The sequence below is a fragment of the Bombina bombina genome, chromosome 9 (assembly GCF_027579735.1).
Source record: "Bombina bombina isolate aBomBom1 chromosome 9, aBomBom1.pri, whole genome shotgun sequence".
NCBI lineage: Eukaryota > Metazoa > Chordata > Amphibia > Anura > Bombinatoridae > Bombina > Bombina bombina.
The window spans coordinates 1,908,439-1,924,094 of NC_069507.1; the positions used below are offsets into that span (position 1 = coordinate 1,908,439).

At 40.5% G+C, this 15,656-nt stretch overlaps 1 protein-coding gene across 1 annotated transcript in view; it reads right to left on the reverse strand.

The window, feature by feature from the left end:
* Positions 1-15,656, reverse strand: part of HERC4 (HECT and RLD domain containing E3 ubiquitin protein ligase 4) — a gene marked incomplete at its 5' end in the record, with an annotated part of 748,563 nt that overhangs the window by 668,395 nt on the left and 64,512 nt on the right.

The window sequence follows — 15,656 nt, forward strand, 5'->3', positions numbered from 1 at the left end:
CTAACTGCTAAGCAAAAGAATGTAACAGCAAAGTCTATTTCTTGAATAATAAAGATAGTCTTCAATTCACCCATACAACGAGACATAGAAAGTCTAGTGTAATAGGGTATAAATGTCTGCTAACAATAAGTCCCCTGGCTATGATGTGACGTCCCATGTACCTACTAATGGCCAAGGGGGCGAAGAGGGTGCCAGAGAAATCTGTTCTACTTACCTGTCTAGCAGCCCATCCACTGTACTAACTGCTGTAAAAAATGACTGCTTCCAGTGGCTAGCTCACCCAGTGCTAAGTACATTACTGCAGAGGATATAAATTCTAAAAGTATACTGAGGATCCAGCAAGAGGAAGCTAGAGACCTGTCCCCACGGCAGGCCTTTGACTAACTCCCTGAGAGTGTGTCACTACCCCATACTCCAGTCTCCCCTCTCTCTCTCTCTCTCTCTCTCTCTCTCTCTCAGCAGTAGCCCTCTGAGGGGGAAATTCTTCCCTTTCAAATTAAATCTGAAGAGCACCTTAATTCTTCACATACCTCCTGGGAGAAAAAGTTTAAAACTGGCATACCAGTAAGGTGGGAGGGATAAAGTGCTCTTGAGAGTTTTGGGATAATGTACCTCCTTCTAGTGGCAAGGAAGTGAAACACATGTGTAATGGATTGTGGACTCTCACCACCTTTTGAAAGAAAAAGGAACAGGGAAGGATAACAGTTTGTGTAGGTATGGCAATAAACAGGCACAGTGGCCTACAACACTTTCCTGCCAAACAGACTCAGAAAAGGCAAATGTGTCAAAATGGTACAAAACTTTGTAAAACTATGTAAATAGGATCGATTGGCTACCTTACAAATCTGTTCAATGGAAGGTCTATTCCTGAAAGCCCAAGACGTGGCAAATGCTCTAGTAGAGTGTGCAGTAATTCGCTCTACGAGATACTTCTCTGCCACCAAATAAGCCTTGCAAATTAAAGCCTTAAGCCAAGCAGCTAGGGAAATTGCAGTAGCTTGTTGTCCCCTTGTGGGGATCAGAAAAATTAATGGAAAAAACAAATTATGCTTACCTGATAATTTAATTTCCTTCTGTATGAGGAGAGTCCACAGCATCATTTCTTACTGTTGGGAAATACTGATCTTGGCCACCAGGAGGAGGCAAAGACAACCCAGCCAAAGCCTTAAATACTCCCCCTACTTTCCTCATATCCCAGTCATTCTGCCAAGGAAACAATGAACAGTAGGAGAAATATAAGGGTATAAATGGTGCCAAAAGAGAAAAACTAAATTTTGATACGCTCATCGGAGTATACAGGCATGGGAAGTGGACTCTCCTCATACAGAAGGAAATTAAATTATCAGGTAAGCATAATTTATGTTTTCCTTCTTAATATGAGGAGAGTCCATGGCATCATTCCTTACTGTTGAGAAAACTATACCCAAGCTCTAGAGAACACTGAATGATAACAGGAGGGGTAAAAGAAAGGAGGGACCCTAATCTGAGGGCACCACAGCCTGCAAAACCTCTCTCCCAAATGCTGCATCAGCCAACGCAAAAACGTCAAATTCAAAGAATTTTTAAAAAGTATTTAAGGAGGACCAGGAAGCCACCTTACAAATCTGATCCATAGAGTCCTTGTTCTTAAACGCCCAAGAGGAAGCCACCGCTCTAGTGGAATGAGCCGTAATCCTCTAAGGAGGTCTAAGTCCCGCTGACTCGTAAGCTAAATGTATAACACTCCTCAACCAAAAAGATAAGGAAGTTGAAGAGGCCTTCAGACCCTTACGCTTCCTAGAGTAGATAACAAACAAGGAAGAAGTTTGTCTAAAATCCTTAGTAGCTTGAAGATAAAACTTCAAACTAGAACATCCAGATTTTAAAGTAAACGTTCCTTCAAAGAAGAAGGATTAGGACACAAGGAAGGAACCACAATCTCCTCATAGATGTTACGATCAGACACCACCTTAGGAAGAAAACCCAAGCGGGTACGTAGGACAGCCTTCCCAGTGTGGAACACCAGATAAGGAGGCTCACTTTGCAAGGTAGCCTACGCAATAGCCAATAGAAAAAGAACTTCCAGGACAACAATTTAATGTCAATCGAATGCATAGGCTCACACAGAGCCCGTTTTCAAAAGATTAAGAACAAGATTCAAACTCCAAGGTGGAGCGTTAGATCTAAACACAGAGCCTTAAAGGGACAGTCTAGGCCAAAATAAACTTTCATGATTCAGATAGAGCATGTAATTTTAAACTATTTTTCCAATTTACTTTTATCACCAATTTTGCTTTGTTCTCTTGGTATTCTTAGTTGAAAGCTTAACCTAGAAGGTTCATATGCTAATTTCTTAGACCTTGAAGGCCACCTCTTTTCAGAATGCATTTTAACAGTTTTTTCACCACTAGAGGGTGTTAGCTCATGTATTTCATATAGATAACACTGTGCTCGTGCACGTGAAGTTATCTGGGAGCAGGCACTGATTGGCTAAACTGCAAGTCTGTCAAAAGAACTGGAATAAAGGGGCAGTTTGCAGAGGCTTAGATACAAGATAATCACAGAGGTTAAAAGTATATTAATATAACTGTTGGTTATGCAAAACTGGGGAATGGGTAATAAAGGGATTATTTATCTTTTAAAACAATAACAATTCTGGTGTAGACTGTCCCTTTAAATTAAGGATTGCACGTCAGGGAGCTCTGTGAGCCTCTTGTGCAGCAAAATAGAAAGGGACAAAAACTGTCCCCTCAGGGAACTGGCAGAAAGGCCCTTCTCCATACCCTAACACGTAAGCTCTCCACACCTTATGATAGATGTGACGAGTAACAGGCTTACAAGCATGAATGAGAGTGCCAATAACCCTCTCAGAGAAACCTCTCTTGGCTAAGGACTAAGCATTCAATCTCCACGCAGTCAGCCTCAGAGAATCTAGATTTGATGAACAAAGGGACCCTGTTCCAGCAGATCCCTGCGACAAGGTAACTTCCATGGAGGAGATGAGGACATCCCCAACAGGTCCGCAAACCACATCCTTCGCGGCCACGATGGAGCAATCAGTATCACTGATGCTTGCTCCTGCTTGATGTGGGCCACTACACGCGGGGGAAGTGGCAACGGCAGAAAAATGTAAATTAGATTTAACTTCTAAGGCACTGCTAATTCATCTATTAGCTCCGCCAGAGGATCCCTGGGCCGCGACCCATAACTGGGTAGCTTGGAATTTAGCCGAGACGCCATGAGATCTATCTCTGGTTTCCCCCATCTGTTGCAAATCTTCACAAACACCTCGGGATGGAGAGAACTTTCCCCCGAATGAAAGGGTTGTCTGCTGAGGAAATCCGCTTCCTAGTTGTCCACACCCGGAAAGTGGATTGCTGACAGCGAGCAGTTGTGGGCCTCCACCCATTCTAGAATCTGAGATACTTTCCTCATTGCTAGTGAGCTCATCGTTCCCCCTTGATGTAAATGTAAGCCACCGAGGGTTATGTTGTCTGATTGGAATCTGATAAACTGGGACAAACCCAGAAGAAGCCAAGCCTTCAGAGCATTGAAGATCGCTCGAAGTTCCAAAATGTTGATCGGGAGGAGGGATTCCTCTCAAGTCCACATGCTCTATGCCTTCCTGGCACCCCAAACAACTCCCCATCCTGATAGACTTGTGTCCGTAGTCACAATCTCCCAGGATGGTCTCAAGAAGGATGTCCCTTGGGACAGGTGATATGGACAAAGCCACCAAGACCCGCAATTCTCTCGACCGGTTGTCCAGAGAAATCTGTTGAGACAGATCTGAATAATCGCCATTCCACTGTCTAAGCATGCACAGCTGAAGTGGTCTGAGATGGAATCTGGCAAAAGGAATGATGTCCATGCTGGACAACCATGAGACCAATCACCTCCATACACCGAGCCACAGAGGGCCTTAAGGAGGTCTGAAGGGCAAGACAAGCGGAAGTTAGCTTGCAACGTCTCTGGTCTGTAAGGAATATCCTCATGGGACCCCCAAAAAGGTTTGAGTAGTATCCCAGACCTCTTTCTGCAAGAGGTACCGGGACAATGACTCCCAGGGTGGAGAGAGGAATCTGACCCTGGGTGGATGAAACCTACCCTGTATCCCTGAGCGATGACCTCCAGGACCCACGGGTCTTGCGCGTCCCCCAAACCAAGCGTCCGAAAAGAGCGACAGTCTGCCCCCTACAAGATCCAGAGCCGGATCGGGAGCCACTCCTTCATGACGACTTTGTCTTGGCTTCTTCTTGTTTTGCTTGGATTTATTCCAGGACTGAGCCGGCTTCCAAGTCTCCTTGGATTGCTTGGGCTTTGCAGAGGGCTGCTGACATTGGGATTTATCCGAACGAAAAATTAGGACCTTTTCCTTTAGGCTTGTTTTTCTTATCCTGTGGTAAAAAAGGCATATTTGCCTCCAGTAACCCGAGGAGATAATGGAGTCCAGGCCTGGACCAAATAGAATTTTCCCCTTAAATGGAAGTGAAAGAAGTCGACTTTCAAAGTCATGTCCGCAGACAAGGACTTCAGCCAGAGTGCCCTACGGGGCTTGAACAGAAAAACTTGAAGCCTTAGCATTCAGGCGAATAATTAGTCACAAATAAAAGAATTAGCCAACCTTAATTCTTTCCTGGATCACGTCGAGAGGGACCTCCACCTCGATCAACTCAGATAAGGAGTGGCACAAGCTGCTGCCGGTTGAAACAAATATCCCGTAACAGAGTCTATCTTCTTATCCATGGGCTCTTTAAACGACAAAACTATCCTCAAGCGAGATAGTAGTGCGCTTAGCAAGCATGGATAATAGTGCCATCCACCTTGGGGATGGAACCCCACAACTCCAATTGAGAGTCCAGAACCGGGAATCATTTTTTAAAGGAAGAAAGGGAAAATGAAGAATCGATTCTTTCCCATTCATTCTTAATAATGTTTGCCATCTTTACAGGAACTGGGAAGGTCTGTGGTACAACCCTGTCCTCATAGACCTTATCTAATTTAGGAATCAAAGGTTCCTCAGGCAATTTAGGCTCTGGAACCTCTAAAGTAGCCAAAACTTCCTTTAGCAAAAAGCGTAAATGTTCAATCCTAAAATCTAAAGTCTGGTTCCTCTGCAGCTGGAGACTTAGAGGCAGCAGATTCTGACCCAGAAAGAGCATCCTCTGAAGTATCAGAGGCGTCTTCATCAACAGATAATATTGTATCAATCTAATAAGCTAGCAGATGACCCCTGGGAAGGATAGCAATATTTGAAATTTTGCTTGCGCTTAGCAGGGCGAGGTAAAGCACCCCTAGGCCGCAGACTCTGTCGTTTGTAAATGCTCAGTAAAGTCTGGCGGTAAAAGGGCCCCTCCAGATGGAGGATTAGGGGTGCTACGGGAAGCTGCATGTGTATTGGGAGATGACTGTAGGGTGCGCACCTCACGGGACGGAGACTCCTCAGAGGTGGACGGCTCAGTGGTACTAAACATTAACTATCTTTGAGATGATTACATTACCAAGGCATGTGGAACATAATTGAGCAGACGGTATACACCGGCCTCCTCACAATATAGACAGGTATTAGACTTGGGTAAAGAGGGAGTACCCTCTAACACATCAGAATCCTCCATAGCTTGCGCTTATAAAGCAGATTATTGAATAATAACATGAAACAGCACCTTTATACCCCCAATAGCTGGGGCACTCACCACCTCCTATGACCCAGGCCAAACAGAGAAACCCAATGAATTCCCAGTGAATTTAAGGTGTATATACACCTAATAAATATGACCCTGTATTGTTATTGCAAATGCAAAAAAGGTGCGAATTATGTCACAATAATAGGAGGTGGGTACAATGCTATAATACACAAAACTAAGTAAAAGCTTATATTAGGTAAAATATTTAGTTAAATATAATATAATGCACAAAGCGAATATGACACAAAATATATATGTACTTAATGGAGCTTTAACATTACAATCTTCCAACTATATAAACTATATGAATTCTATATATACTAATAATAAAAACTATATGATTTCTATATATTCTATCAGAACAGCAGATTAACATATTGCAGACATTCAAATATAGCTAGTAGAAATTGTATACCTAGTACAAATATTATAAATGTTAAAAAATGTGTTTAACTAGTAGAAAATGTTAAAAATGTATAAAAAATGTATGATTGGAGGACACTGTTAAAATGTATATTAGTGTTCTAGTATGATCTATGATCTAATTGTGACAGTTAATATCTATATGGTCTTTTGAATAATAGAAGATCTATAGGTAGGTAATTAAGTGGATTAATGATTACCTTAAATCCCAATGTTATTTAATTAATAATATAATTTAAGTCTAGTTCACTATTAAGTCCCTCAGTGTATAAGGTCCCCAATCTATATATTAATTCAGCCTCTTGGTGAAGTAATCTTTTCTCCATATTTCCTCCTCTCCCATCTTCTATGATTTTCTTAATCCCCCAGTATGTCATATCTTTAGGATTTCCTCAGTTTTTCAATAAAATGTTTGTATAATCTAGTGTCTTCTTTTTCCTGTTCTTTTTTTTTTTGAGTTTCAAAAAAGCTTTATTGATAATCAAATAAATGTTACAAACTGTTCAACATATTTTATGTTTACATATGTTTCTCCGTATATTAGCGCCTGGCGCTATGTAAAATAAACTTTTCTTTGGAAAAAAAAACAAAATGTCCAAATGATTATTTCAAATAAACATTCAAAAGCATCTTCCATATACTTATTTTGTTCCGTACAATTCTGTAAAAAAGACATGGATTTAACCAAATTAAATGGTTTGAAAGGAAACATACAAAATCAAACCGGTTCTCATCACCGTTGGAAGAAACAGATGAAAAGCAGTAAACCACTCAACCTTAAATATATTTCTCTAAGGGAGTTATAATACTACATTTCTACTCTGACTAAATAACTCAATTTCTTCCCTTTTCCTTCTTTTTTCTTCCCTTTATTAATTTTCCTTCGTTTTTTCCCTTATTATTTATTCCCTATCTTCAACAGATACAGCAAACAAAAGGCAACAACAATAACAACTTTAGCAATGCAAGTCATACAGTGGATTTTCATGAAGACGCAGCTTCCATCATAATAAAGAGAGTCACAGCTCCCATAATCACTTTATACTTTAGATCCAGAAAAAAAAGGAGACATATGAAAACAATCTAAATAATTCCTTCCTTTCTTTCTTGGAAGGATATATAGAACCACTATAGAGCAACCCAAAAACATAATTTATGTAAGAACTTACCTGATAAATTCATTTCTTTCATATTAGCAAGAGTCCATGAGCTAGTGACGTATGGGATATAACATTCCTACCAGGAGGGGCAAAGTTTCCCAAACCTTAATATGCCTATAAATACACCCCCTCACCACACCCACAATTCAGTTTAACGAATAGCCAAGAAGTGGGGTGATAAGAAAGGAGCGAAAGCATCAAAAATAAGGAATTGGAATAATTGTGCTTTATACAAAAAAATCATAACCACCACAAAAAGGGGGGGCCTCATGGACTCTTGCTAATATGAAAGAAATTAATTTATCAGGTAAGTTCTTACATAAATTATGTTTTCTTTCATGTAATTAGCAAGAGTCCATGAGCTAGTGACGTATGGGATAGCAGATACCCAAGATGTGGAACTTCCACGCAAGAGTCACTAGAGAGGGAGGGATAAAATAAAGACAGCCAATTCCGCTGAAAAAATGAATCCACTACCCAAACAAAAGTTTGAATTTTTATAATGAAAAAAACAGAAATATAAGCAGAAGAATCAAACTGAAACAGCTGCCTGAAGTACTATTCTACCAAAAACTGCTTCTGAAGAAGAGAAAACATCAAAATGGTAGAATTTAGTAAAAATATGCAAAGAAGACCAAGTCATTGCTTTGCAAATCTGATCAACAGAAGCTTCATTCTTAAAACTCCAGGAAGAAGAAACTGACCTAGTAGAATGAGCCATAATCCTCTGAGGCGAGAATTAACCCGACTCCAAATAAGCATGATGAATCAAAAGCCTTAACCAAGATGCCAAAGAAAAGGCAGAAGCCTTCTGATATTCCTAAAACCAGAAAAGATAACAAATAGACTAGAAGTCTGTCTGAAATCTGAGTAGCTTCAACATAATATTTCAAAACTCTTACCACATCAAAAGAATGTAAGAATCTTACCAAAGAATTCTTAGGATTAGGACACAAGGAAGGGACAATAATCCCTCTACTAATGTTAGAATTCACAACTTTAGGTAAAAATTGAAATGAGGACAGCAAAAACCACCTATCCTGATGAAAATCAGAAAAAGGAGATTTTACAAGAAAGAACAGATAATTCAAAAACTGTTCTAGCTGAAGAGATGTCTAAAAAGAACAATACTTTCCATGAAAGTAATTAATGTCCAAAGAAAGCATATGCTCAAACAGAAGAGCCTGGTAAAGCCTTCAGAACCAAAATAAGACTCCAAGGAGGAGAAATTGGCTTAATGACAGGCTTGATACGAACCAAAGCCGGAACAATGAATATCAGAAAGATTTAGCTATTCTTACTGTGAAACAGCACAGAAAAAGCAGAGATTTGTCCTTTCAAGGAACATGCAGACAAAACCTTATGAAGAACTATAAAATCCTAGGAATTCTAAAAGAATGCAAGAGAATTCATAAGAAGAGCATCATGAGATGTAAATCTTCCAAACTCGATAATAAATCCTACTAGACACAGATTTACGAGCCTGCAACATATTATTAATTACTGAGTCAGAGAAACCTCTATGACTAAGTACTAAGCGTTAAATTTTCATACCATCAAATTAATAATTTGAATTCCTGATGAAAAAAAACGAATGTTAAGATATAAGGTCTGGCCTTAATGGAAGTAACCAAGATTGGCAACTGGACATCCGAACAAGAACCATATATCAAAACCTGTGGGGCCATGCTGGAGCCACCAGCCACACCAAAGATTGCTCTCTGATGATTTAGAAAATCACTCTAAAAAGAAGAACCAGAGATGAAAAAATATAGGCAGATTGATAATTCCAAGAAAGTGTTAATGCATACACTACTTCCGCCTGAGGATCCCAGCACCTGAATAGGCCCCTGGGAAGTTCCTTGTTTAGATAAGATACCATCAGATCTATTTCTGGAAGCCCTCGCATCTGAAAAAATTGAAAAACATATCTGGGTAAAGAGACCATTCTCCTGGATGTAAAGCTTGATTAACAGAGATAATCCGCTTCCCAATTGTCTATACCTGAGAAAAGGACCACAGAAATTAGATAGGAGCTGGATTTAGCCCAAGTAAATATCCGAGATACTTCTGTCACAGCCTAAAGACTGATAGTCCCACCCTGATGATTGACATACGCCACAGTTGTGACATTGTCTGTCTGAAAAAAAACGTCTCTTCTTCAAAAAGAAACCAAACTGAAGAACTCTGAGAATGCACGGAGTTCCAAAATATCAAATGGTAATCTCGCCTCTTGAGATTTCCAAACCCCTTGTGCTGATAGAGATCCTCAGACAGCCTCCCAACCTAAAAGACTCGTATCTATAGAGATCATGGTCCAGGTTGAAAGAACCGAAGAGACCTGTAGAACTAAATGATGGTGATCTTAACCACCGAATCAAAGATAGTTAAACCTTAGGATTCAAAGATATAAAAAGTGATATCCTAGAATCCCTGCACCATTATTCAGCATAAAAAACTGGAAAGGTTTCCTATGAAAAGAGCAAAGGAAATCGAAACCAATGCTACAGCCATGAAAACCTAAAATTTCCATGCATATATAGCAACTTGAAGGAAATAATAGAGACTGAAGGTTCCGACAAACGGAATCCAATAAACTTGTCACTTGTCTGTTAGAGACAAAAACATTGACACAATCTATCTGGAAACCTAAAAAAGGTGATCCTTGTGTGAGGAATCAAGGAGCTTTTGATAAAAGGATCCTCTAACCATGTCTTGAAGTGTAAGGATTCCAGTGCTGCTTTTACCTTTTGCTTCAACTCACCTCCCTCACCTGTACTTAAGGCATCACCACGTCCCAAACAAGTGCTTAGTTGTTGAGTATTGTTTGCTAAAATCAGTGCTCTGTTTCTTATAAGCTAATTCATATTAGGATAAGATTTACTTTTACTACTTCAACTTTTGGATTACAAATACCAGCTGCATTTTGGTCTCATTAAGGACTGACAACATCTAGTTACATTTCAACCTGAAGCGGATTATTCCAAGAAGTAACAATCTGTCTCAACTTCACATCTCTACAGGAATTGCTACTTTGTTACCAACAAACGGATTCTACTTACTACCGCTACAGTATTTGTATCACTTCTACTTCCCTTTGGAAACCTAATCTAACGGCTAATTCAAATGTCATGTTTTCTCTTGAACATTTCTAAACTGACTTTGTCTCTGAAATACTTCTAACATTTGCAACGTATGTTTCATGATAATGTTATAACCATTCTTTGATTAATTTCCATACCGGACAGTAACGGACTTTCTGTGACGTCACACAGCTTCACATATCTCAGCGTGTCACACAGCTTCTCACAACTCAGCGTGTCTCACAGCTCTCAATACACTCTCTGGTCTGTGTTCAGTTATCCACGTTGCAAACATTATTCAGTGTGCCGAGTCTCGCAGCAGGTCACGCCCCTGTCAGCACCTGCAGTTCGTCTATCTCATGTCTCTCACGTTTCAGTGGTTATTTCAGTGAATTCTCTCTCTCCTATATGGGCTTGAACTATGCAAATGTCAAAAGTTGTTATTAATACTAATACTTATTTTCATTCTTATATTACTTATATGGTATAACAACAATATATAACCATATAAAGTCTTCCTGCATTTCCTTATAAAAATCACTCTGAGTATATACAGTCTATGCTGATATAATAGCCTGTACTCCAGTTGTGAGACATATATAATTTATTTAAACTCTGCAGTTGTGATTCAAATAAGCAAGGAACCTGATATAACAACTAAGCCATATATAATGGATCCAGCAGAGCTTCCTCAAATTGTTTATAATTTAACACAAAGAGTTGATCAGCTTAGTTAAGCCTTTAGAGAGTTACAATTAGAAAATTAAACTTTAAGAAAAGTCATAAAAAAGATACTGTCTCTACTAAACAGAGTGTCCCTGACAATCTGTCAGAACCATTCATTGCACCCCCCAGATTTTTTCAATGGAGATAGGAATTTATACCGTCAATTTAAAAATGCTTGTCTGCTTAATTTCACCCTTAAACCTAGAACATACCCAAATGATAGGGTTAAAGTCCTTACAATGATAAGTTATTTAAGAGGTGAACCTCGCATTTGGGCAGACACTCTCTTTGAGACAAATAATCCAGTTCTCTCATCTTTTTCATCTTTTCTGGATATCATGGATGAATTATATTATGATTCTAACCTACAGTATACTGCTGAGAAAAAGATGAGGAAACTAAAACAAGGTATCAAACCTGTTGAAAGTTACATAACAGAATTCAAGCAATATTCTATTGACTCTCAATGGAACGCCATTGCCCTAAAAAAACAGTTCAGGCTTGGACTCTCTGACGCAGTAAAAGATGAATTAGCCCGAACTGAGTTACCTGAAACATTGGAAGGCCTTATGAAGCTTAGCAGGCAAATTGATAGGAGATTACGTGAAAGAACATTTGAACGTCAATACCCTGAATCTGTTTACAAGAAGGATAAGGTTCTAAACCATCCCACTCCTAACAATTCTCATACTGGTTCAACTGGTGCTGAAGCAATGGATATAAGTTTTATCAGAGGACCTCTAACTCCCGACAGAACGCATCAGAAGGAAGACTAGAGGCCTCTGCGTGTATTGTGCATCCTCATCTCATACTTTAAAGGACTGCCCCTCTTTGCCACAGAACAAGAAGAGTAAGTATCATACCAATCTTTCCATCCAGTTAAAGCATAACAACCCTCTTCATTGTTCTCTACTTCTCTCTCTACAGTGGGCAAATAAGCAAGTGACCATTCCAGCCATCTTGGATACCAGAGTACAAGGGAAACTACATTGAAAGTTCTCTGGTTTCAAAAAATAAAATACTATTGATCAAAAAGTTGTCTCCCATTTTCCTTTGTGTGGTTGATGGGTCTGAGATATCATCAGGGCCCATAACACATCACACTATCCCGCTCTCTGTCACCACATTAAAAACACATCATGAACATCTCACCTTTGATGTAATCACTTCTCCATTATTCCCTATAGTACTTGGTCTAGCTTGGTTACAGCTACACAAACCAGATATCAACTGGAAATCTTTAAATGTTCAATAAATTCTGAATTTTGCCAACAGACTTGTCATAGAACCTTTTTTCACAGTATATCCTCCACATCAGAGACTCAGATACCAGAAATGTACAAGCAGTTCTCTGAAGTCTTCAGTAAGAAGGAAGCAGACACCCTTCCCCCACACAGAATCTATGACTGCCCAATCGAATTGAAACCTGGAACCACACCACCAATTGGGCATTTATACCCACTCTGCCAACCAGAATTGGATCATCTGAAGACTTACCTAGATGAAAATCTAAAGAAAGGGTTTATCCGTCCTTCAGTTTCTCCTGCTGGTGCAGGAATGTTTTTTGTGCGGAACAAAGACCAATCTCTTCGGCCTATCATTGATTTCAGACAATTGAACAAAATCACCATAAAAAAAACGATACCCCCTCCCCCTCATTCCTGAACTCATAGAGAGACTGAGGCATGCTCAGATTTTTACTAAATTAGATTGGAGAGGGGCGTACAATCTAGTACGTATTCGAGAGGGGGATGAGTGGCTTACCGCTTTCAGAACTAGGTATGGGTTGTTTGAATATCTAGTTATGGCCCTTTGCTTAACCAACGCCACCCGCAACTTTCCAGTTCTTTATTAATGACATTTTCCATGATCTTCTGGACACCTGTGTTGTTGTCTACCTAGATGACATTCTAATCTACTCCACAAATCTAGAAGAACACATCAAACATGTTAGTTGGGTTTTAGCAAGACTCCAAGTCCATCGGCTCTACGCCAAATTGGAAAAATGCATTTTTCACACCAATAATATAGAGTTCCTGGGCTACTCCATCAGCCCAAATGGGATTCAAATGCAAGATAAAGTGGAAGCAGTAAAATCCTGGCCCACACCTTCAACAAGGAAAGAACTACAAAAATTTCTTGGGTTCAGTAACTATTACAAAAAGTTAATTCGCAATTTCTCAAAAATTGCGAAACCTCGGACTAAATTAACTAGTGCTAACTGCACTTTCCAGTGGACCAAAGAACAGGATGATGCTTTCAGCTTTCTGAAGAATTCTTTTTCATCTGCTCCCATTCTGAAATATCCTGATCCAAACCTTCAATATATCCTAGAGGTGGACTCTTCAGATTATGCTCTTGGCGCTGTCCTCTCCCAAAGACAGTCTCCTAAAGAACCTCTACACCCAGTTGGGTTCTATTCAAAAAACAGAATTTATGCTTACCTGATAAATTACTTTCTCCAACGGTGTGTCCGGTCCACGGCGTCATCCATAACTTGTGGGAATATTCTCTTCCCCAACAGGAAATGGCAAAGAGAACAGCAAAAGCTGTCCATATAGTCCCCTCCTAGGCTCCGCCCACCCCAGTCATTCGACCGACGGACAGGAGAAAAAAACAGGAGAAAACTATAGGGTGCCCGTGGTGACTGTAGTTAAAGAAAGCAATTCATCAAACCTGATTAAAAAAACAGGGCGGGCCGTGGACCGGACACACCGTTGGAGAAAGTAATTTATCAGGTAAGCATAAATACTGTTTTCTCCAACATTGGTGTGTCCGGTCCACGGCGTCATCCATAACTTGTGGGAACCAATACCAAAGCTTTAGGACACGGATGAAGGGAGGGAGCCAATCAGGTTGCCTAAACGGAAGGCACCACGGCTTGCAAAACCTTTCTCCCAAAAATAGCCTCCGAAGAAGCAAAAGTATCAAATTTGTAGAATTTGGCAAAAGAGTGCAGGGAAGACCAAGTCGCTGCCTTACATATCTGATCAACAGAAGCCTCGTTCTTGAAGGCCCATGTGGAAGCCACAGCCCTAGTAGAGTGAGCTGTGATGTGTTCAGGAGGCTGCCGTCCGGCAGTCTCGTAAGCCAATCGGATGATGCTTTTCAGCCAAAAGGAAAGAGAGGGTAGCAGTAGCTTTTTGACCTCTCCTCTTGCCAGAATAAACGACAAACAGAGAAGACGTTTGTCTGAAATCCTTTGTTACTTCTAAATAGAACTTTAAAGCACGAACTACATCTAAATTGTGTAACAAACGTTCCTTCTTTGAAACTGGATTCGGACACAAAGAAGGTACAACTATTTCCTGGTTAATATTCTTGTTGGAAACAACCTTTGGAAGGAAACCAGGTTTAGTACGCAAAACAACCTTATCTGAATGGAACACCAGATAGGGCGGATTACACTGCAAAGCAGATAACTCAGAAACTCTTCTAGCAGAAGAAATAGCAACCAAAAACAGAACTTTCCAAGATAACATCTTGATATCTATGGAATGTAGAGGTTCAAACGGAACCCCTTGAAGAACTGAAAGAACTAAATTCAGACTCCAGGGAGGAGTCAAAGGTCTGTAAACAGGCTTGATCCTGACCAAAGCCTGAACAAAAGCTTGAACATCAGGCACAGCTGCCAGTCATTTGTGTAATAAGACAGATAAAGCAGAAATCAATCCCTTTAGAGAACTCGCTGATAATCCCTTATCCAAACCGTCTTGGAGAAAGGAAAGGATCCTAGGAATTTTGATCTTACTCCATGAGAATCCCTTGGATTCACACCAACAGATATATCTTTTCCATATTTTATGGTAAATCTTCCTAGTTACAGGTTTTCTGGCTTGTATCAGAGTATCTATTACAGAATCCGAAAACCCACGCTTAGATAAAATCAAGCGTTCAATTTCCAAGCCGTTAGCTGAAGGGAAACTAGATTTGGATGTTCGAATGGACCTTGTACTAGAAGATCCTGTCTCAAAGGTAGCTTCCATGGTGGAGCCGATGACATATTCACCAGGTCTGCATACCAAGTCCTGCGTGGCCACGCAGGAGCTATCAAGATCACCGAGGCCCTCTCCTGCTTGATCCTGGCTACCAGCCTGGGAATGAGAGGAAACGGTGGAAACACATAAGCTAGGTTGAAGGTCCAAGGCGCTACTAATGCATCCACTAGAGTCGCCTTGGGATCCCTGGATCTGGACCCGTAGCAAGGAACCTTGAAGTTCTGACGAGACGCCATCAGATCCATGTCTGGAATGCCCCATAATTGAGTCAACTGGGCAAAGATCTCCGGTGGATTTCCCACTCCCCCGGATGGAATGTCTGACGACTCAGATAATCCGCCTCCCTGTTTTCCACTCCTGGGATGTGGATCGCAGATAGGTGGCAGGAGTGATCCTCCGCCCATTTTATGATTTTGGTCACTTCTCTCATCGCCAGGGAACTCCTTGTTCCCCCCTGATGGTTGATGTAAGCAACAGTCGTCATGTTGTCTGATTGGAATCTTATGATCTGGCCTTTGCTAGTTGAGGCCAAGCCCTGAGAGTATTGAATATCGCTCTCAGTTCCAGAATGTTTATCGGGAGAAGAGACTCTTCCCGAGACCA